The 23,633-nt window shown below is 40.6% G+C and overlaps 1 protein-coding gene and 1 pseudogene across 3 annotated transcripts in view; both read left to right on the plus strand.

Annotated features, from left to right (window-relative positions):
- Nucleotides 1-23,633, plus strand: part of OSBPL10 (oxysterol binding protein like 10) — a 261,251-nt gene that overhangs the window by 57,815 nt on the left and 179,803 nt on the right. The gene's annotated exons all lie outside the window — the stretch shown is intronic.
- LOC141567187 (N-acetyllactosaminide alpha-1,3-galactosyltransferase-like) lies at nucleotides 10,702-19,097 on the plus strand (annotated as a pseudogene).

Consider the following 23,633-nt stretch of genomic DNA (forward strand, 5'->3'; position numbering starts at 1 on the left):
TAGGCTCCCCTTGACTCTGTCCGTTTCTCACATTTCCCTTGTTTCTCATGTCTTTGACAGCTTTGAGGAGTTAGGTATATAGATATATAGAAGGATGCCCCTTATTGGAACTTGTTTGATGTTTTTCTCATGGTTAGACTGGGGCTATGGGTTTTGAGAGGAAGAGCACGAAGTGTCATTTTTATCACAGTGTATCTAGGGTACATGCGCCTACATGGTTTATGACTGTTGTTCTTAACTTGAATTACTTGGCTAGAAGTGGTGTTTGTCAGGTTTCTCCACTGTAAAGCTATTCTTCCCTGCCCTTTTCATACTGTGCTCTTTGGGAGGAAGTTACTCTGTGAAGCCTACACTAAAGGAGTGTGGAATTATACTCTATTTCCTTGAGAAAAGAGTACTTATTTACGTAATTTATTTGGAATTCTTCTGCATTCTTTCTCATTCTCCCCCATTTAATTATTTATTCTTATTAGTGTGGAATCATGGGTATTTACTTTTTCCTTTGGTTTATGGTCCAATACTGTATTTTGTTGCTAAAATTGTTCTAGCTTTGGCCATTGGCAGCTCTTTCAGTTGACGTCTGTCATTTTAACATACCCCCATCGTTGTGGCCTTTTTGTTTGTTTTTGCATTATTCCTTACTTTCTGGCATTATAAGACCCTCTAGGTTCATCCTTGTGTATTTCCTGCCCCAGTCGTAGAATCAGCCATTTGTCCAAGGAGCCCTGGTTCCTTTTATTGCAGAATGGTATGTTAGAAACCGAGATGTGGGTGCTAGGTGTGCTTAATGCTTTAGAAGTAGCATTTCTTTTAGGTCCTCTCAGCTGATAGAGGGAAAAAATATGTGTGTATACTAACTTGTATATATATGTAGACATATTTATAAATATTTCTATGTGCAATCACCTGTATCAACATATGCGTTTAACTCATGTTTAACATACTGATGTCTCCAGCTGTAATCTATTGCCACGTGGATTCTAGATTCCTCTTCTTGTTTATCTGTAACCCACCACTTCAACAGTGAGAAACTTGGCTCATACCCTCTGATATCCATTTACTTAATTATTTAATCCCAGTATCCATGTATAGCAGTATCAAAATTGTTAATCTTTATTCCCACAGAAAACAACTTAATCAACTAGAGCACAGTGCTTAGGTGTAGTTTCTTTTGCCTTTAGTCTTATAAACTCCACTCATTTCCGAAGTTACTTAGTACCTTTCCCCCACTCCCTTCAGTGAATTGTTTCATACATTTATAGTAGAATTAGATTCTCTTATCACAGTCTGGATTCTTTCCTGGGAACCCGTGTGACCTTGTAAATGATTTTCTTTCTTAATTTGCGTACATCAAAGTTCACTGTTTGTGTTGTATGGTTCTATGGGTTTTGACAAATGCATGTCGTATAGCCTCCGTTATAGTATCATATAGAATAGTCTAACCTCCCTAAAATACCTTATGCTCCACCTGTTTATCCTTCCCCCCAAAAATCATTGGCAACCACTGATCTGTTTACTTTCTATAGTTTTACCTTTTCCACCTTCCACTTTTAAAATTCTTCACATTTGAATGTCTTAAGTGAGTATCCACTAAAGATGGCCAGTCATTCAGAGCTTGCAGTCATTATTCTCCTCTGGGAGGTACGGGAAGTTAGACCTAGGGGAGAATTTTCTGTGGAATAAAGTAGAGGACATGTTGCTGTTAGTGCCACTATCCTTCCATAAGAAGTGCACTTGTTCAGGCTTCCTGCACAGCCTTGTTTGATGGGTAGGTAGGAATGACCTGCCTGTGTTGTCCTTCCTTGTTTTCCTTAGCCCAGGAACTATCCTCACTTAACAAGCAGTGTTGGAGACATATTCTGGAAGACAGAGTCCATGAAAGAGGTGATCTTGCCAGGTGGGCACAGCAGGGCATTCTGGGTAGAAGGCGCAGTATGAGCGAAGGCCCAGAGTTAGGGAATGGGATCATTTTCAGGAGTTATAGGATGTTTGACCTAGGGTGTGATTGGGCTGGGCTTGGCGGGCAGGTGGGATCCAGGCTATGAGAATCTCATGCTGTGGAGTTTGACTTTATCCTGCATAACATCAAAAGGTACAAACAGGCCTTGGATGGGCCATTTGTGGCCTACCTGTGTGTGTTTTGTTTTGCTTATGCAAACGTTTTCAGTCATTAGTTGCTATGATTTAAAAATCAAATGCTTTCACTTAAAAATGTGGATATGTATAAATGTCACTGTTCAAAAATTTCTGGATGAATGACGTGATCTAGCGGCAGTGGGCCTGCCTTCCATAAGGCATTACAAAATGGGGTGTTTGCATCCCTTTTGCCATGATCTTGCCCAGTTTGCTCCACCCTCTGACTTTGCCTCCCTTGTCCTTGCTGGTTTGGCCATCCAGCTGGAGGCAGAGGGACCAGTGACTTGCTTCCTTCCATTTGGTTCCTGTTTAGTCAGCAGGGGTGCAAATGATGACCAGCTTATCATCTCATTAACCCCTTTCCTTTCTGGGGGTGATTTTCTATTCCAAACGCTTTAGATGAAAAACAGCTGCAGCATATGTCTTCTGAGAGGGCTGATTTAATTCCAGGAGACTTATCTTGCTGTGTTTTAACTTTGTCATTATTACTATGTTTTAAAAACTCAAAAGAAAGGTTTTAAAAATAATGACTGAGTGAATTGTCAGGGTGTTTATAATAACTGAGGATTGTATGCTTGGAAAGGAACATTCAGTTAGTTGTTCTTCTCAATTATTATTCAGTTTATTAAAATTATAAATTTTAACACCTAGTATTTCTTAAACCTTAAGCTCAACTCGAAGGTACTATTTTATTTATAAACTAATAATTTTTATATTAAAAATGGTTTCACTTATTTGATTAACATTCACTTGACTGCTAAATTGAACAAATTAAAGTTTTTAAGGCTTTTAGCACCATTTACAAATTTAATGAGAATATTTTAACAGTTTGAATTGTAATCACAAATTTAAAGAATCTGTTTCTCTCAAATACCTTAACTAAGGCTGATAAGAAAACCAAGGAGAAAAGTCATCCTCAGTATTTCAAGAACTCTTGAGAATTAGTAAATCGGACATATCTATTTAGCAGAGCAGATTATTTTCTTAAATGTTTCAGAAATCTTACTATGTTCATGAAATAACTCAGAACTTACTCTTCTCAAAACTAGCACAAATATTTAGGATAAGAACTTTCAATTTATTTCTTTATTCTTTTTAGATTGATTTTTATATCCTTTAGGGAATGCAACCACCCTACTAGATCCCAGGAGGAAAAGAGCTTCCCTTGTCCAGTCAAAGTCACGTGTTTGGACTTAGGAATTGATTGATTCTTATCAGCATACTGGATCTGTTTGTTCCTTTCAAGACTTCAGATCGCCACAGCTGGCTGGCTGATTACAAAAAAGCTTGCTAGTGGTAGGTTTAAGTTTTCATTCCTCAGTTGGTAGTTTTCTAACTACATGTGCTGCACAGGGCGGCAACCAGGTGTTCCAAACCCCCCCGTCATGTAAATTAATGGGCTCTTGGGTTTATGTTTTTCTCTACAATCAAGAAGCAAGGATTTATTCTTTTCATTTTCCACAAGATAATAAAACCCACCTCATTAATAGCAACTCACTATCAAGACCGACTGATTTCCTCATCTGGTTAAGACACCAAGGGGTGTCGTGCTCTTGAATTTTAATTCCTGTTTTGAGGCCCTAGCTCCCACCTCCCATCCCATGGCTGTTACAGCCCTATCGTACTTTGTGTATGAATCACACTAGTACAAAGTTGGTACTCTTTAACCAACAGTTCGCCCCCACCCACCCATTTGTCCCACCTTCAATCCCTGGCAACCACCAGTCTACTCTCTCTTTCTATGAGATTGGACTTTTTAGATTCCACATATAAGGGATATTGAACCCTGGCTGTAGTTACATCTGCTTTGTCTTCTCTTGCTCTCCAGTGTCCCGTTGCCCTCCTTCCTGGAATCACGTTATCGACGTGTACGAGTAAAGTGATGCAAGGAGACCAAGCCCCGTATTATTTAGAATTAATGCTTTTGGTGAGGCTTGAAATAGATTCCTTGAAATCTAAACACTAGAGCAAAAGAGATATATTCACAATATATATTTAGCCTGTGTATTTCTTAATAGGAGTTGAGGCTTATAGTAAATACATTTATTAAACAGATCAGTGAAAACAACATGCAAAAGGAAAGCTAAGTGGCCATTTCCAGCAAAGGGCCAGGTAGATGAAGCAACACAAATGAATGTTTTTGGCAAGAACATGAAAACCCACTGATTTGGGTTTTGTTAATTGGAATGAGAAAGGGAGATTCACAGGCGCCTGAGAAGTAATTAGTCGTAGGTTTATGGAGCTTTCATGGCGGTGGGAAAAGGTGGCTGTAAAAGTGTCCACTTCAGTCTTTAAGAGTATTGAGTGGGACAAACATTTACATTTTTATTGCACTGATTAACATACTCAATGATGAGCTGTGGACTGTGGGAATGATCATTTTTGGGGTGGTGGTAAAGGACTGTGAGTCAATTTAGGGGGAGGTTTTGTGCTCAAAGCATCATAATGCTCCTTTTGTTATTACTTGAGTTGTCTATTTTTAGAGCCAGGGGCAGGGCAGACTGCTCACTCTAAAACCGATCAAGTCCACCCAAACAGGAAGACAAACCTAGAAGGAACATATATTGTGGTTAGTTTAGAATTGAGGAAATATGTGGGCAGGAAGCTGTGTGAAAATGGCACCTTGGTTTTCATGTTGACTAATTTTGAAATGTTCTAGAATGTAAACCCTCTGAGTTGAACCCAGTATTATTGGACCCGAATTTGAATAGTGCTTATGAGAGTAAATAAATACTTGTGCATTAATTATTGACATGCTATAGATAGTGCTGGATCCATGCTGAGATTTTTCTCCCAGCTTTATTGAGATATAATTGAGATACAACAGAGTGTAAGTTTAAGGTGTAAAATGTGATGACTTGATACATGTATATATTAAAAAATGATCACAATAAGACTGGGGGGGGGGTTGTGAGAACAGTTAAGATTTACTCCTTAGCAGCTTTTAAGTATATAGTACTGTATTAAGTATAGTCACCACGCTATACAGTAGATCCCCAGAATTTATTCATCTTATAACTCAAAATTTATATACTTTGACTAATATCCCCTGCATTTATCGCACCCCTAGCCCCTGGCAACCACCATTCTACTCTCTGTTTCTATGAGTTTGGCTTATTGTGGATTCTACATACGAGATCATACAGATTTGTCTTTTTCTGTCTGACTTACTTCACTAAGCATAATGTCCTCAAGGTCCATCCATGATTAGGGATTTTGCATGGTTGGTCACCAGAGAATTTGAAGACAGGAGTTGGGAGGGGAGAGAGAGTTAGAATAACTGCAGAGCAGGGCAAGACTTATTCATGATATATATAATATATATCAATTATATGTATATATATATTATATATATGTACATACCTGGGGTGCCAAAAAATGGATATAAGTGGACACTTTGGTCAACGTTGCTCAAGCAGTAGTTCACTGTCATCAGAAGTGTCTGGATGCTGATGGTAACCACTTTGAGCATCTCTTGTAATTGCAGAAGTCAAATGTGACTTGTGTTCATCTTTTGTTACTGGTATATATTGAGTATTACAATTTTGATATAGTTTTCCTTTCTTAAAATGTGTATAAATTTTTTTGGCACCCTCTGTGTGTGTGTGTATAATTTTTTTTCCTGTTACTATTCAACTATTCAAAAAAATGCTGTGTTCAGAGGATTGTGCTATATGCAGCTGTGGATACAGTAGAAAACACAGCTGACACATTCCTGGACACAGGGGCTTGCATTCTAGTGCAGCATGTCGATAGAATGCAATGATGGAAGTGATCCATAGGTACACTGTCCAGTACAGCAACCAGCAGCCGCAAGTGACAATTGAGCACTTAAAGTATGGTTAGCAAGACTGATGAGCTGAATGTTTAAGTTTATGTAATTTTAATAAATAGGAGCTTAAATAGCCACGTGGGGCTAGTGAGTGCTTAGGTCACAGTTGTATTGAGTCAAGTGGACCCTACTAATCTTCCAATGTGGACCGCCTCATTCTAGGAAAGCAGAAGATTTTAATACTAGAATCCCAGGCTCACATAGTCCTACATATTGGGAAATAAGCGTCCCTTCTTAGATATTAATATATTTTTGTTGTGACATTTCCCAAAGCAAATTCCATGGAACACTAGTCCCATGAGATATTCTGTCAAAAAAAAGCTTACTATGGTTATTAAATTTGGAAAACACTTCCTGCTGCCATATCCTCATGGAACTAACTACACAATGAACACAACGTATTTATAGAGTCTGCTTAAGTCATGCAATAGGGAAACCAATGTTTGGTTCAGTTTTAGTTTGGCTGGGTTTCTCACACTTGGCCAATGATGGTTCCTTTTTATTTACTGATACCTATCAGCACACAAAGCACTTTGGGAAGTGCTACTCCAGGGAGACAACTGCGTTTCCTTTAGGAGTGGCTTAAAAACAAAAGGGAGCAATGGTTATAGTTTTGCCATAAACTGAATGCTTGTGTTCTCCTCTCCCTCATTCATATGTTGAAACATAATCCCCAGTGTGATAGTATTGGGGGACAGGGAGCTTTGATAGGTGATTAGGTCATGAGAGTAGACTCTTATGAATGGGATTAGTGCCCGTATAAGCGACCCCAGAGAGCTCTCTTGCCCTTTCCACCATGTGAGGACCCAGCAAAAAGATAGCTACTATATGAACTGGGATATGGGCTCTCACCGGACACCGAATCTGCTAGCACCTTAGTCTTGGACTTCCCAGCCTCCGGAACTGTGAAAAAGAAATTTCTGTTGTGTATAAGCCACCCAGTCTATGGGATTCTCTCATAGCAGCCTGAATGGACTAAAATAAGTCTCTGCTTAGTTCTCGATTTTCCAAGTATATGAGAATCCCTCCATTCTCCTAGATTTTGGTGGGTAGAAATGTGACTTGAACAGGGGCATAGAACTGCATGTTACACATTTGTGTTCTGGATAGTTGCTTCTTGTCAGTAACCCCGAGAGCTTTATGTACGTACACTGTGTTGTGTTCATTTTGTCTAGTCAGTTTTCTAAGTTTTTCTAAGCTAGCCTGTGGTCTCAGGTAGCCCGAGTTAATGCATGCACAGCGAGATTGAATTGTTTGCTTTTGCTTTTCTCTTTTTGAATGTGGATTTATAAAACTAGTACTCATGTGGCCATTTGCGCCTTCTGATTTGGTTTACAAAGACCTCCAGGGACTCTATGTCTGGTATTCAAGTCCCCTCATCTATTTGGTATACATTAAAGACACATATCAGCCCTATATGGTATTTTAAAAATTCTGGTTAGATTGAATTCTGCATCAGTTCTCACTCATGCTCTCATATCCTCGTATGGGGGTGGTTGGGGGAGTGCATATATAGACCCATGCACAAAGAAGGTATCTAAATTTGCTAATTCCTTACTTAAGAAAACTAGACAGGATTCAAGTTTTCTTCCATATAATAATGCCACTCTTACTTGCCTTCTGCAATACTTTCTTGAGCAGCAGAGAAGGAAATGGAGTGAGCAAACCGTGGGCAAACACCCATCTAGCATGCTTGTTGTGGCGGGAAAAGGTTGAGAAGTGCTGGGTAGTGGATCTCCCAAGGTCTCCTTCAGCGCAGAAATTCTGTCATTCTGTGACAGCTTTACTGAGAGCTTGAACTGGAGTCAAACAGTATTGCAGGCTAACTTAAACTCTAGCATCAAAGGGGAGACGTCTTCAACATATATTAAAGCTCCATAAAGAAAATGTATATGATCAACTCAGTTTTTGACTTTATAAGAGGCCAAGAGCTTCTTGGGATCCTTAACTTTCCATTTCATTCTAACTGTTAAGAAAACTTTTCTTGTTTCTTCCATTTGGAACTCCTCAATAACCAATTCTTCCTCCAATTTGCCATTGTTTTTCCCCTGTGGTTACCAATATGTTACCTTTAAAAAAAAAAAAAAAAAGTGTATTGTTTTACTGTGGTAAAATATACATCAAATTTATTTTAACTATTTTTAAGCGTGAATTTCTGTGGTGTTTAAGTACATTCACAATGTTTTGCAACTAAACTTACCATTTTTAATCTATGTCTGTATGTATGGAGGATTTAGAGAAATTCCCATTGGGGCCTGACTTTCCAGCACCTGTTCTGTATTAATAAATTGAGACTGTTATTTATAACAAGACCTGCCAACCAAAGTCAACTATTTCCATAACATAGCTATAGTTACGATAAAAGAAGAATGATTAACATTTGCATGTCCCTCTCTTGAGGCTACTTTGTGTCTCAAACAAGGCAAAAGAAAGTTGTCGTGGGAATGGTGGAAGTATTACCCCAAGCCTAGTGGTGTTTGCCATTCCCACGAGGGTGTATGAAGATTTCACCATAAAGCCTATAATCATTGACCTGGGAAAAGTGATAAAAGGCTCAGAACACTTCCCCTGTCAACTGCAACGGTACCTTCAAGGTTATCTGCCAAATCCAGTTTTATCGGGGCACAGCCATGGCTATTTGTTTACTATTATCTATGGGTACTTCCGTGCTACATCAGCAGGAGTTGAGTAGTTAAGGAAGAGACGGTATGGCTGAGTGAGCCTAAAATAATGATTTTCTGGCCTTTTCCAGAAAAAGTCGACCAACTCCTGTTTTAGGGCCTCTGCCATAGGCCCCGAGTGTCCCGAGCTGCGTGTGTCCTTACAGTTCCACCTCAGACCATGGGCAGAAGCAGGATGGGCCCTGTCTAAGTTGCCTGTGGGTGCTGCGTTTACTACGAACCTTGCTTTGGTGTGCTGAAAGGCGGTGCCATCATGGTGAAAAGAATCAAAGAAACAGCCCAGGTGTGGCAGACCTGGAAACAATGTTTTTTGACTAAGGAGAACATTTTATTCTGGACCAAGTGAGAGATGAGAGCCTGCTGGCTTACATAATGATTAGAGTAAAGGAAGCAGGGGCCCTTTAATTCCTGAAGTGGTTTATTAGGAAGGTAATGTAGGCGTGCTATAAATATTTGTAAGGCCTAGGAGACTTACAGATTCAGTTGAAGGAAGTGATGGTTGTTCATTATGTTTTGCAATGGAACACTGAGCAGTATTTCAATACTACTTTGATCCGGCGTACATTGTATTCGCCAAGGAGTCCAGAGTTGGGGAGAGGCTCTCTGGATTCCTGGCCTCAGAATTCTGCAAATGCCTTGTCCATTCCTGGAGTCCATGTCCCTGTGTTCAAAGGCCAGAGGGCAAGGCTGTCTCCCGCATCTCCAGGGCAGCCAGTCCCTGGTACCATTGGACTTTGCCTCTCAGTGTCTTCGACTTCTCAGATTTTTTTTACAGGGTGTTAGGTGGTTGGTTTCAAAGCTGCTACTCAGAGTGGGAGCAATTCAAGTAGATGGATGTGAGGCTGGGATGTGGAGAATGGCCCTGGAAGGGAAAGCACATGTGGCTGCTGAGGGTCTATGGCAGTCTCAGCCTACTCGTGTGATCCTAGATGGCAGGGAGCCAGAGTGGCTCTGCTGCGTGAGTAGTCACCACAGAAATGTTAATTTGCTCACTTTTTTGCTAATGAAAAAATTTGCTGAGAGGAGGAATTCAGTGAGAACTTTCCCCTTTCCCTCTTCTTTTTCTTTCTAACCTTGAGCTGCACCAGCGATAGCTTTCATTAGCCGTGAGAGTGATAGAGTTAATGGAATCTTTTATTCCCCATTAGGCCAGTTCTCTTTCCCAGTGACTAATCTCCAGATGCCTTAAAAACAGCCTCACAAAACACAATGCAGACGACCAGAAATCCAATCAAGTTGGTCTTCTGGCTGAATGCCAATATATTTCTTTCAGTAGCGAGCACTCTTTAGAAACTACAGGTCTTGGTGATAAGATGATTTATCGCTTCAGTAGTTTCAGCAGAAACAAGAGTGGTTATAGAAATGTAGCTTTGAGAGACCACCAGAGGGCTGAGGCCTGCCTTCTGAAAAGATGATGTGAGCTCTCAAGTTACTTTTATTTGTTAACCTCTAGGTAGGTTTCCGATAGCTCAGACTGTAGAAAGGAAGAGGAATTAATACAGTCATCAAGAATCCTGATGAATGCTAACTTCGTTTTTAACATTTTGTTCTTTTAAGATACCTCTTTCTAAGCTATATGATATATTCTTCCAGTGGTTCAAAGTGAACGTCTTTGCATGGCCCTTGACTGGCTTGCTCTCTGATGGATGTTGTCGAAATAATTTCAAGGTTTCCTGTTGGTTACTAATTACTAGTTAAGTGAAAGCCAAATCAAGCCATGCTCCTTGCAGTGCCCCAGGGGAGCTGCTCATCTCCTCTTCCCATCTCTTTGCCCCAAAGCACTGGCAGCATCTATAGATCAATAACCTCCAGGTACTTACAAAATATCCTGGCCTATGGAAATGGTGTATTCCATCAGGGAATTGATCGTCACAATCTAGAGACTCTCAGAATGTTTAGAGGCAAGCAGACATTCTAAGTAATAGGAAACCAAAGTCAAGGCCGGTTTTTTTCCTGAACAGTCCTTTCCTTAACTCCATCCTCACCAGTGAGCTACAGCTGATGCAACTAGACCATTTACACAGCAAATAAATCTGGTGCCATTGTCCCAGGATGGCCACTGTGCCTCTAAATCAGCTGATAGAGGAACAAGTTACCAGGCTGCAGGTGGAAGAGAAGGGGGTGGCTCTTTCAGTTGTACTGGAAAAATTAGCAGGTAAAGCTTTCTATGCGACCTATCTGTATATGTTATAAATTATCTGTCGACGTAAAGCTCTGCCTGGACTGTTGCAGTAAGCTGTTAACAGACCACCTGCTTCTCCTTCCACCCCCTTGGGCATCCTTCCAGAGTGATCCTCTAATACCAGAGCCCTCCAGAAACCTCCCCTCATCTCTGGAATAAAATCTGAGGTCCTTACCGCACATGGTCTGCAAGGCCTTGCGCGATCTGGCTTCTGTCTGCCTCGCAAGGTCATCTCACATCACTTGCCTCTGGCTCACTTGGCTCCTGTCACACTGGCCTTTCTTCAGCTGTTTTTCAGTGCAACAAGCCTGCACCCACCTCCAATTTTGTATTTACTGCCCAAACACAGTTAATTCCTTCAGCTGGCACACCCTACCCTCTTCCTTCTACTCGCTGCCCAAAGCCACCTTACGGACAGGCCGTCCCTGACCAGGTGAAGTTAGCACTCTCCAAATGGCAGCCTTATTTTCACTTTCTAACACTGGTCTCTGTTTTATTTTTTTCTAAAGCACTTATTGACCCTTCACATATTTGTTTACATGTCTGTAATTTCTCTCCCCTTGCCAGATTGTAAGCTCCATGAGGGTAGTAGGAAATTTATGCTTTGTTCACTGCTCTATCCTAGCATGGCGGTAAATATAAGTGCAAGGTATAGGGAACCTCATAATTTAATGAAATAAGCTATCGACCCAAAGTTCAAATATCAGGTCCTAATCCCAGTCCTTCAACAAACTAGCTGTGAGACAATGGGAAAGTCATTTAAACTTACCAGCCTTACGTCTCACATCAATACAATGGAGTGAAGAACACCTTCCCTGTCTATGAGATGAGGAAATGAGACAATCAGATGAGTGTGTTGGAAGCTCTGATTCAGAGCTTGTCAGATTCAGCGGGCCCGGGGGCCGTGCACACAGAAAATGCTCCTGAGCCACTGGCTCAATATTGCTTTTATCCTCACTCACAGACCCTTGGGTGCGTACATGGCCTTGCATCTGGGCTGTGACCTATGACCTAATGGAGACCTTTCAATAAATTATGACATCAATAATTCAGAGGCAGGCTGTGTAATTTCACTGTTTCTCCAGAGGGTTGGAGAAATGTTCTGCTTCCCAGAGCCCTGAAAGTTCTCTTGACATGAAATCGTCTACAGAAGTGGGTTTGGCAGGCAAGCTGTCTTCCGTGACTGCAGTGATGGTATTTCAAAATCAAGTTTTCCTTCAGTGAGTTCTCTGTTAGCCATGGATGATTGAAAAACTTCGCTGTCACCCTCAGGTACAGCCTCTTTTATCCCTGACACTCGAATCCAATGTGGTAGTGGCCAATGTGTGGCAGATTTGGTTCTCACCTTTATTTTCTGCTCGGAGAGGAGTGGCCAGTGGAGGCAGGAGGACCAAAGGTCAGGGTGGTCCCACGATGGATGAATTTTTCCCTCGCTGGTGAAGAGCCTCATGAATATTCATGAGTCCCAAAAGTTCCATGGTTATGGAGAATAGCTTTGGCTTTAGAGAGCTTTATATTCTGGTTGTAGTGGTGGTGATAATAAAGAAATGAGGACGATGATAGTGAAGGGACATGTTTTTGTTTACTGATCTCCTACCTGAAGCCCATCAGGGAATATGTATTAGCCTCCTCTATTTTCCCGATCCTGTGCTGAGCCCAGAGGGAATGCTAATCAAGTGACATGGCCCCAAAGGAGTTCCCAGGTTAGGTGGCAGAGATGGGCACGTAACTGATGATGATGATGATGATAAGTATAATAATAAACTAAATTACTTCCCATTCTTTCAGTTCCATCAGTCTGCTAGTGGGAGAATTGATGAAAGAGGGATTAATTCTGGCTGGGAGATGGTGGGAAATATAATATATATATATAAGTTTTTTTCCCAAAAAAAAGCAATTTAAGAGGTGGTTGGGGAGACAGTATGAGAAATGTGAGGAAGAACTGTGTGAAAAGAGATAGGCTTTTTGGTTCCCTTATTGTGGATTGTTTTGTTTGTTCTCGCTTGGCAAACTGAAGTGGCCAATAATCTACAGAGCGACTAAAGAGATGGCGTGCTCACCCTTGGACGTTTACCTCTGTGAGCACACCATCTTCAGTGCCATTTGTGGAATCTAAAACGGCTTAGGGGAGTACTCCCCAATCTCATATTGCCCCTGCAGGAGAGTAGATTCATAAGGTTCAACAGTGGCAAATGGCACTCAAAATTCAGGCTAGCCCTTTCCCATCTGTGGAGAACACACGTCTCCTCATTCTTTCTCCTGTTTTCCCTTCTTTGAGGGGGTGGAGAGAGCCAAGGGAGAGTTTCTAGGTAGGGAATGTTTGACTGTCATGCTAAGAAGGCTTGGATATTGTTTCTAGAGATGGTGTAATGGAGATTTCAAAACAGGTTTGGAAAATATCCTGGTCGATGTTTGCAGTTCAGTTGATATTTCTTAAATCTCCATCTTCAGGCTCTCTTAATCTGATGACTGAGACGAGCGTCATTAGGTCCTCTGACACCTTGATAAGTTTGTGGTCATCATGTGATTTGAGGAACAGGAAGTCACAACTCATGTGTATCCAGTACTCAACCGCAAACACATGCCCCTGAAAAACTAAGCTGACTGTGTAGGTAAGACGAGGCTTTTTTAAAAGGTTATTGCTAAGTATTTCCCTAATTTATGTTATTTGACAGATAATTACATATCTATTGTATTTACAGTATGCCAGTCACCGTTCAAAGCAGTTTACAAATAAGAACTTATTTAATCCTTAGGAAAGTCCTGCGAGGTAGACACTTTTATTACCTGATTCCTTTGTTGCTTATATGTTTGTTTTGTGTTCAGACGACAGCTATAGATATGTTTGCAGCTGCCTCTAATTCAAGAACAATTCTTTGGGAAAAAAAAACAACCCTCAAAACTTAGATTTCTGTGCCATCACTGACACCTCCTCCTCCTCCCCGGAAAATTGAGGACATTCCGCCTTTATTTAAGCTCAGTGGCAAAACACCAGCTGTTTGAGGAGGTGTGGATCTTGACAAAGTCAGACCAGATTGGAAATGATTCTGATTGATGTTCTCTACGCATCTGTGGAGAGTGAGAGTGTGTGGAAATTTCAGCCCAGTCTGTCCTCCATTGGGGATTATGTGTTCCCCAGAGAGCAAACATGCGCCCACATCACCCCCGAGGACCTGGACGACCTCAAGGTGGTTTTGTTTTTGGATGCGGTGTTGTGGTCCTAGTGTGTCTTATTTCATGGAGGCGTTGGAGCATGTGTTGGAGGAATAGTTGAGATTTTAATCTTGTTTTGGTTGGCATTTTGGTATATTTGCCCCTTCAGGTTAATTTAATTACATGCCAGGTAGAGCCAGCAAGTGGATTTCATTTTGGAATTGTGTGTATCTTTCTAGGGCCCTTTGTGGCAGCCTGATATGCACGTCCATATATCATTTTTGTTTAATTCTTGCAGTTAGTGCCTGGCACTACGTGTCAGACCTGCTCTGTCTTTTCCCCCCAGGTCTGAGAGCCGCTGACTGGGTGGCTGTTATGCTCCTGCTAAGTGTGTTGGTTTCTTTCCAGTCTGGCAAACTTGGGATCCCATGCTGGGGGAAGGCAATCAAGCAGTTGAAGCTAAAGCTGAGTGTGGGCAGGTGGATGAAAGAGGGTGTGGAGGCACCAGGGAGAGAGTAAGTGAGCCAGCAGCCATAGAGGTCGAAGAGGCAGGATATGTGATCTCCCCTGGGTGAAACCCATCAGCCCTTGTGAGACAGTGGTGTTTGAATTTTCCCCTTGCATCTCTTCTCCTTCCTTTCGCCTAGGTGTTAGTTGCCTGCAGAATCCTTTGAGGTGAAATTACCCTTGGGCAGGCTTAGTTCACTGGTTTTAGCAGATGCGCTTTTGACTTCCAGTCTGAATACCTGTTGGACATTTCCTGACCAGTGTTCCCTCCCACTCCATGCTTCTGCTTTTAGAAGATTCTTTAAAGTTGAGGCCCCTTGTTCTGAGGTGGAAGATTTAGTATGCATCTATCTTTCTGAGCGAGGCAGGATAGTGTAGTGGTTAGGGGCCAGATTCCCTAGGCTCACTTTGTCTCTGTTGCCATTGGCTGTGTAACTTCGGTAAGTGAGAGACCCTCTCTGTGCCTTGGTTTCCTCATGTTTAGAAAAAGGTCGTAATAATATCTATATCAGAGGGTCAGGCAAATCTTAGTAATTATTCCCCTCTCTCCTTCATAGGGGACCATACAATGAAGGTAGGGGTTTTTGTATTTTTTTCCCCCATTGCTGTACTCCTGGCACCTAGAACAATACCTGGTACTTAGGAGATGCTCAGTGTATCTGTTGAAGGAATAAATTCAGGGAAGACTGTGTGAATGTTCTTTGCTATAGCTGTTTGTATTCATTGTATCTTTGGAACAGAGAAGGGATCCAGAAGGAAGGGCATGGAACTGTAAATGTCAGTAAAGTACAAGAACTAATAAATCCTCCATCTTTCTATGTGTCCCTAGCTTTCTGCATTTTTTTGAGCTGGCTGTTCTCCCTGACTGCCCCATGTGGAATCTGAGACTTCATAGAGGGGTGCCCAGGGCAGTGGTGACTAACTTGGGGTGCTGCGTTAGAACTGGCAAGGAGCAACCTCTGAGTGCTATTCACCTGCCAGGCATTTATGTATATACCAGCTCATGTAAGCCTTAGCACAGCTCTGTGCTAAGGTGGGGTCTTCTTAGCCCCATTTTACAGATGGGAAACAGAAGCACTGAGAGGTTAAGTGACTTGCCCAAGGTGATAGAGTATTATAAATACTTATTAAACGCCTTTGTGTGTGTGTGCCAGGCATTTGTGCTTGGCATCGAGGAGCCAGCAGTAAAGAAACCTGACGTGGTTCCTGCCCTCAAGGAGTGTACAGTCTAGTGAGTGTGGGTTAGCCAATAATCCCACAAATAATTATAAAGATGGATGACTAGTGAGGGACAAGACAAAATGCTGTGGGGCAGAGTGACAGGGGACCTGCTATAGATTGGTGGGAAAGAGAAGGCTTTGCTGAAGGGCAGATGCTTTTAAGCTGAGATCTGAAAGGACAAGTAAGAACTAGCCAGACCAAGAGTAGGGGACAGGTTTCCAGGCAGTGGCAACAGCATGAGTGAGAGCTCTGAGGCAGAGAAGATGTGGAAACAGGAAGATGGTTAGTGTACAAGGAGCAGAGAGAGTGAGGAGGAGGAGGTTGGCTGAGGAGACTGGAGAGGTGAACTGAACATCACCTCTGAGCATCATGCAAGATCTTAAGGCCCATTAAGGATCCTGGATTTTATATTGAATGAAATAGAAAGCCATTTAAGGATTTTAGTCAGGAGTACATGGTCATCTTATTTACAATAAAAAAAAAATCATTATGTTGAGTAAATGGAGAATGGATTAGAAGTGAGAGAATGGATGCTTTAATGACAGGGTTTAAAAATGTGTACAAAATCCCTATTATCACTTGAATAGGTCCTGAAAGACATCTCACAAAAGTCAATGTCTATTTTTATTAAGCTTTTGATTTCAAAATATTTTTAGATTTATAGAAGAGTTGCAAAATTAGTAAGAACATTTTCATAAACTATTCCCCCGGCTTTTTCTAATCAACCTTAATTTTTATTAACACCTAGTAAATTAGAAATGGATATTTCATATTATGATGAAATATATATCTCTGGAACAAACAGCCAAAAAAGTTTCATTTTTTTAACTTTGTTGGTATATAAAAATACAGCCAAATTTTACTGAATGGTAAATATGTAGAAGTATTTCCATTTAAGACAAGAATGATTACAAGGTTGCCTACTTACTTATACTTATTTCAGAAAATTCTGTGCCATGCAATAAGGCAAGAAAAGGAAATGAGGAGCAATTAGAGAAGGAGAGGGCAACCCTGCAAACCTGTAACACCCAAAAGAGTTAATTGAAAAACTCCTATAATTGATGCAATCCGTGGAACGTAAAATTATAAAATAAATATCTAAATATCTATACCAGTGTAAGAGAGATGAAATAATTGCTACTTAAAGGAACTGACTGCAGTGTCTTTGGCCCCTTTAGTGTATAATTTCTCTTTGGAGGACCAACTTGAGAAGTGGGGAGATGTGAGGCGAGATCTTGGGGCACATCAGGTCTGGTATGCAGGGAGGCCAGAGGCTGAGAAAACTGGCTACTGAGAAATTACTCATGGTGAGCATATTCAGGAGACGAGGAGGTGGAAATTTCAGTTGGGACAGGGCTGTAGAAACAGAAGGGACAATACCATAGTAAATAGTTTTTTTAAAGTTTCATTTTTTTAACTTTGTTGGTATGTAAACATACAGTTTTTAAAATAGTTTATCTACTATATTGCTAAGCTCTTTTTAATTGTAGTTGTTTTTTTGTGGCATTTTCCTTTGCTTTTTATAGATATTCATATTCTTCCTAATTCTTAGTGTTTAATTTTTCTTTTATTACTATACTAGTCTGTACTATACTAGGTGTTCAGTACAGTTATTGAATAGAAGTAATGATTGTGAGCATTTGTGTTGTGATGACTTTAACAGAAAAGGTGTTTTTTTTTCATTTTTTGCTTTCACTTTTAGAGTTGTGTGTGGTACAATATATGCGTATGCAAATGAATGCATTTATGTGTTTTAGATCCCATTTATCAGTTAAGGCAGTTTTCTGCTATTTCTGATTTGCTAAGTTTTTTTTTTCCTTTTCCATAACTGGGTATCAAATGTTCACATATTGTTTTTCTGAATTTATTAAGATGATCATATGGTTTTTCTTAATTTCTTAAAAGTTAAAAAAAAGTTTTGTTTTCGTTGTTTTGTCTTTGTTTTATAATCTATCTTCTCTAATATTGGTTACCATAGGCCTGGTATATCTGTTTGTGTTCTCTTCCTTTCACGTCTTGTGCCTTAGGGATGTGTTTGGATTTTTAAAAATATTAATTTGCGTCCCCCCAGTGGTCTCAGGCCGATGCGGCTTTGCCACTGTTTGGACAGCCGCCCGCGGAGGGCGCCTCTGAGGCTGGGATCAGAGGCTCGGTCCCGCCCCAAGTGCTCTCAGCTTGGTTGGCTCAGGAGTTGGGCCACAGCACCGCCCCTTCCTCCCAGCCCTGCCTTTTTCTACAGAACGAAGCTCAATAGAACTTGGTTGTTTTGCCTTTTACTCTGCGGGGAGAGAAGCAGACGAGAGAGAAAATAGTGAATGTCAAAGGAAACGTGATTCTGTGAATGCTGGCTGTCTCAACTGTAATTGTTGTGTTTTGGGAATAGATCAAGAGCCCAAAAGGCTCTTTCCTATGGATATATCACTCAAAAAACCCAGAACTTGGTGACAATGGCGGTCAGAAGGACTGGTGGTTTCCAAGCAGGTTTAAGAATGGGACCCACAGTTACCAAGGGGAAGAAGAAGACATAGACAGAGACAGGGAACAATGAACGGAAGACAGTGAAGAAGAGCTTCAGCTATCAGACTGGTTTCATCCACAGAAATGCCCAAAGCCTGAGATGCTGACTGGATGGCGGGATGGAAGGCCCCAGTTGTGTGGGAAGGCGCTTACCACAGTGCCATCTTAGAAAATTACTATGGCAAACAGAAAATTACTGTGGGTTTGTTGGGTTTTGCTATTGGAAGATACATTGAGCATTACTTGGGGGAGTGCTTAACATCTGCGAATAGGCACTTCATGACTGGCCACAAAGTCCTATTTTTACATCATGGTGGACGACGTCTCAGGTTGCCTTTGGTAGAGTTGGGTCCTCTGTGGTCCTTCAGACTGTTTGAGATCCAGCCTGAGAAGCGCGTTGTGACCCACATCCAGCATGAGGCCAACTTCCTCTTTTGCATGCACATGGACCAGGTCTTCCAGGACACCTCGGGTGGAGATGCTGGGCCAGTCGGTGGCTCAGCTACAGGCCTGGTTGTGCAAGGCAATCCTGACAAGTTCACCTATGAGGGGCAGAAGGAGGATTTTTATTACCACGTGGGCATTTTTGGAGGAACATCCCTTCAGGTCATAAACATCACCCAGGAACGCTTCAAGGGAGTCCTCCAGGACAAGAAAAATGACATAGAAACCGAGTGGCATGATGAAAGCCACCTAAACAAGTATTTTCCTTCTCAACAAACCCACTAAAATCTTATCCCCAGAATGTTGCTGGGAATATCATACAGGCCTGCCTTCAGATACTAAGACTGTTAAGATATCTTGGCAGACAAAAGAATATAATTTTGTTAGAAATAATATTATTCTGACTACTTCCTTAGAAAAGTAAACTTAATTTAAAAACATATTAACAAAACACCAACCCCGCAAGTACGTACTATTCCTCCTTGTAACTTTGAGCCTTGTAGTTTGGAAGAATGAACCTCTGCTAATCACATGTGAATTCCCAGTGATTTCATATCTATTCTGGGTTTGGGGGAAATGCCATCAGCTGAACAACAACAAGAAAAAATTTTGTTGTCACAGGCAAAGTAAAAGCAGAAACATTCTACATGTGCCAGACAATGATGTACTGCAGAAAAGGGTGCTAAGGAAAGTGCTTGGCTTGACTCGAGCTCCCCTTGATTTCAGTGTGTTCCTATGTTTGCTGAGACTAAAGCGACACAGAGTGGCTTTGCAGCAGAACTCTTAGTGAGGCCACAGTTGACCTTGGCAATCAATCCCCAAAAGGTTTCAATAGCTGATTGCTTCAGGCTATTTGTAGTCCACGCCATTTTCTCTCAGGATGTTGTTTGGCTTCTGTGCCAAAGATTGGTTGAGATTCTCAATGGATATCAAGGTAGTGAACATTTGGAGTCACAGGCAATCTGAATGAGCCAGCGGGTGCTCAGGAAGTGAAAACAAAGCCTCAAAGTGAGTTTGCTATGTAATAGCAAAGAGAGAGTGGAGAGAGAGGGGGCAGTGCCACCTCAGAGGAACACAGTACATGGGGTTGGCACTTAAATACAGCATGGATCCAGGCACTGAATGGGAGAGGGACAATGTAGATGGTCCCCAGCCTCCTCCATCCCACGACAACCAGCGTAGAGGGGACTTGAATGAAAGATGCTTCTTGTTTTGCCCAAGTCACATTCAGTCTGCCAGATTCTGCAACTTGTGTCTTCAGCTCCTTGGCTAGAGGAAGTGAATGGTGTCAGAGAAGAGAAAGGCCTACAGTGGATTGAAGAGACTTGCAAGGAGTTACATTTCCCAGACCTGGGCTTCATGACAGCAGTTATCAGCAAGTTCCGTGGCCAGCTGCTCTAAGCTTCAGGGTCCTTCAATCTATCCATGCCCCACTTGGAGGGCTGACATCGAGGAGTGGTTTGGAGGAAAAGCCCTTCCATCGAGTAACCTCTCATTTTTCCCTGCACTGTCTGTGCTACTGAGGTGCAACAACCGGACATATTTAATAAAATGGTTAATTGATTTTATATCAAAAGCAGAGGGGATGGCAATGGGAGGCCCCGTCCTCATGACTGAACAGCTTCACATTCAATTCCCTTCTCTAAGAGAAGTTATGAACTCCTACATATTATCTAAAGTTAAGCAATTCAGTATAAAGGAAGATAAGAGGCAACATTTACATGTATATATATACATGTATATATGTATATGTATATTTTACTTGTGTTCCAGTTTCGGTCATTTGTTTCCATTTTTAAGAGATTTATCTGAAGAACCACTGCACTGGCTTTGATGTTCTGTACAATGGGCTTCTCTGAGAAAATGAAACCAACGTTTTCTCTACCATTGCACTGTCTCCTACTCTTCACTTCTTGCTGAAAAATATCACAACCCAGCCAAACAAAACAAAAACCACCCAAAATTGTGAAGGAGTGGACTTTGTAAAAGAAAAAGGAGATCACATGTCAGTTAGGACTCTTGCTTCTCTGTAACTCAAGTTTCCTGGGATCCATTCTGGAGTAGAGAAAGTTAATGATTTAAGTCCTAAACCCAAGAAATGGTCTATTCTGAAAGAATATAGAAAAGGGCTGATGTTTACTTTTGAGGGGAATCTTGATTTTTTTTTATTCATTTCAATTTAAATCCCTAGTGGACAAACTAAAGATCTCATTAATAGTTATTCCTAAACATTTGAAAAAAAATAAAACTCCTGATTTACAATTAAAAACAAAACAAAACAAAACAATTAATTTGCAATATCTATTGTTTCACTACCAAGTTTAGTTCATTTATATTTTTTGTGATTATTGATACATTCGGATGTGTTTGTGCCATTGTAAACACTGGTTTCTATTTGTCCCACTTTTACTATGTTTTTCCCCCTTGTCTTAATTTTTTGAGATAGGTTGAATTTCTTTATTCCTTTATTTATATACCATTTTTTCTTTCTACTGTTTTAGAATTTACACACTATTATTTTACCGGTTTTCCTTGAAATTTTATCATGCATATTGAGCTTTAACAAATTTCAAGTTAACTGTTTTGATCCCCTTCCCAAACCCCAGTTGAATAATTTCAGTGATTCCCCTCCTGTCTTACACCCTCTTGTTCCTCATTTTAGTTCTGTCCTTGAATAAAATCTCAAAAGTTAGACATCTTTATTATCTTATGGAGACAATACTGTGTTGACTTACCTCTATGCTTATCGTTTTATTTATTCACCATGTCTTTTTGAATATCAGATATCTTTCTGGGATTGTTTTTCTTTCCCTAAAGCACTTTAAAAGCTCCTTGAATGTAGGTGTTTTGATGGTAAACTCTGTTTTTGTATACCTGTAAATGGATTTCATTCTTATTCTTACAGAACTTTTCTGGACACACAATTGAAAATTGAAAGCTATGATTCTCTCCCTGTTTTGAAGATATCCTGTTGTCCTCTGGCCCCACTGTTTCTGTAGAGAAACATGCTGTCATTGTGATCATTATTCCTTTGTAGAGGATTTGAACTTTCTCTTTCATTGCTTTCAAGATCTTCCCTTTGGTGTTTGCAGTTTCACTATGATATGAGTACCTTTGAGTTTCTTTATATTTATCAATCTTGGGATACACTGACATCCATTGTGGAAAATTCACAGCCATTATTTTCTTCAATATTGACTTTCTTTCGTTCTCTCTGTTCTGTCGTCTGGTACTCTGATTAGATCATTGTTTGACCTGATCTCCTGATGTCTCTCCTACAATTTCTATCCATCTTTTTTGTTGTCGCTGCACTTTGGGTAATTTCTTTGAATATATCTTTCAGTTTAATTATTCTCTTTTCTAGCTGCTTCACCATCCACAGAGTCTTTTAATTAAAAAATGATGTTTTTAATTTCTGGAGGATGCATTTTGTTTTCAAATCTGCCTGTTTCTTCTTTATAGTCTCTTGTTACTAGCATATCTTTGTGTTTTCATCGTTTATGTCATTAAATATTTTATAACTAGCTGTTCTGTACTCTGTATCTGACAATTTCAAAATATATTTGACATTCTTGGAGATCTGAATGCATTGGGTTTTTTGTTTCTGCTAAGCTGCTCTCATAGTGGCTTGCCTTCTGTTGTGTTTGGTGATCTTTGATTATGAATTTGTTGCTTAATTTATCTGTGGGTGATCTGAGGATATGCACTGGGAATGTTTCCTCCAGAGAGGATTTACTTTTGCTCTTTCTAGTAGCCAGGGGCATCATTGATCTGAGACCATTTCTTGAGGGTCTTGGCTTAGAGAGGATCCCAGCTGTGGCTTTTCCCAAGTCGAGGAGAAACCTGGCCCAAGGCTGCTGATAATCTGCTCTCAAGACAGCCAACCCTGATGCTCCCAGCTGCCCATGGCTGACACCACATGGGCACATGTGTTGGGGGTGTTCTTTGGAAACCTCTGTGATTTCTTTGACTTTAATTATCTAGAGTTTAATTGTTACAGCAGTAAAATTCCTCACCCCCCCCCCTATTTTCCATAATACTAGAAGTGAAAGGACTTGAGAATATCTTTTTCCACCTTCACATTTAATGATAATTCTGCTGAATATCAAACAGGATTCCAAGATCTTTTTCTTTGTATTTTGAAAATATCACTCCTTTGTCTTCTTACATCCAGTGTTGCTACTGAGTACTCTGATGTGAATTTGATAGTTGGGGTTTTCTGCTTTTTCTCTCTAGAAGCTTTCAGATTTTTTTCTTTGATTTAAACTTTCACTATATTATGTCTAGGTGTGGCTTTTTCTTATTCAACCTTTTTGGCACTCTGGTAGTTCTTTCAGTCTGAAGTGTTAGCTCTTTCTTTAATTGTGGCAAATTCCTGGTTCTTATTTCTTAAATATTTTCTGGTCTCTTTTTATCCCTTTTTTTGCTCTGTGGAACTGCTGTGAGATGGATGTTGACACCTCTGTTTTATCACATTTTATTTCCATGTTTAAAATCTGGTCCTGTTGCTTTCAGTGAGAGTTGCTTTGATTCTGGCTCACCAATTCATTCTTCTGTTTTATCAATTCTTTAAGTGCCCTTTTGCAAAACTTATTTTCCAAGCCCAGTATTTTTAATTGGTGGTTTGGCTTCTTTCGACTCCACATTTCCAATAGCCTCCCATAGTTCAATGAGGCTGTTTAAACTATTTGTTTTAAATTTTTGCTCTTTTTTTTTTTTTCCCCACTAGGTTTGTTTCTACCGGTGTAAATTGTTCCATTCTTTTTTCTCTTTCATAGCACACAAGCTTCTCTAATATCTGATTCTTTTCATTGCTGTGTACGTTGTATTACTTTGTGATGTTTAACAGCTTTGACTGTTTTCTACCTGGGAGACAGCCAGAAGCTCGACATTTGCTGGTCTCCCCCAGATAAGATAGCTTGTTGGGGAAGGTGCTCTCAGGACTCAAGGGCCTGCAGCT

The sequence above is a fragment of the Rhinolophus sinicus genome, linkage group LG10 (genome assembly GCF_036562045.2).
Source record: "Rhinolophus sinicus isolate RSC01 linkage group LG10, ASM3656204v1, whole genome shotgun sequence".
Taxonomy (NCBI): domain Eukaryota; kingdom Metazoa; phylum Chordata; class Mammalia; order Chiroptera; family Rhinolophidae; genus Rhinolophus; species Rhinolophus sinicus.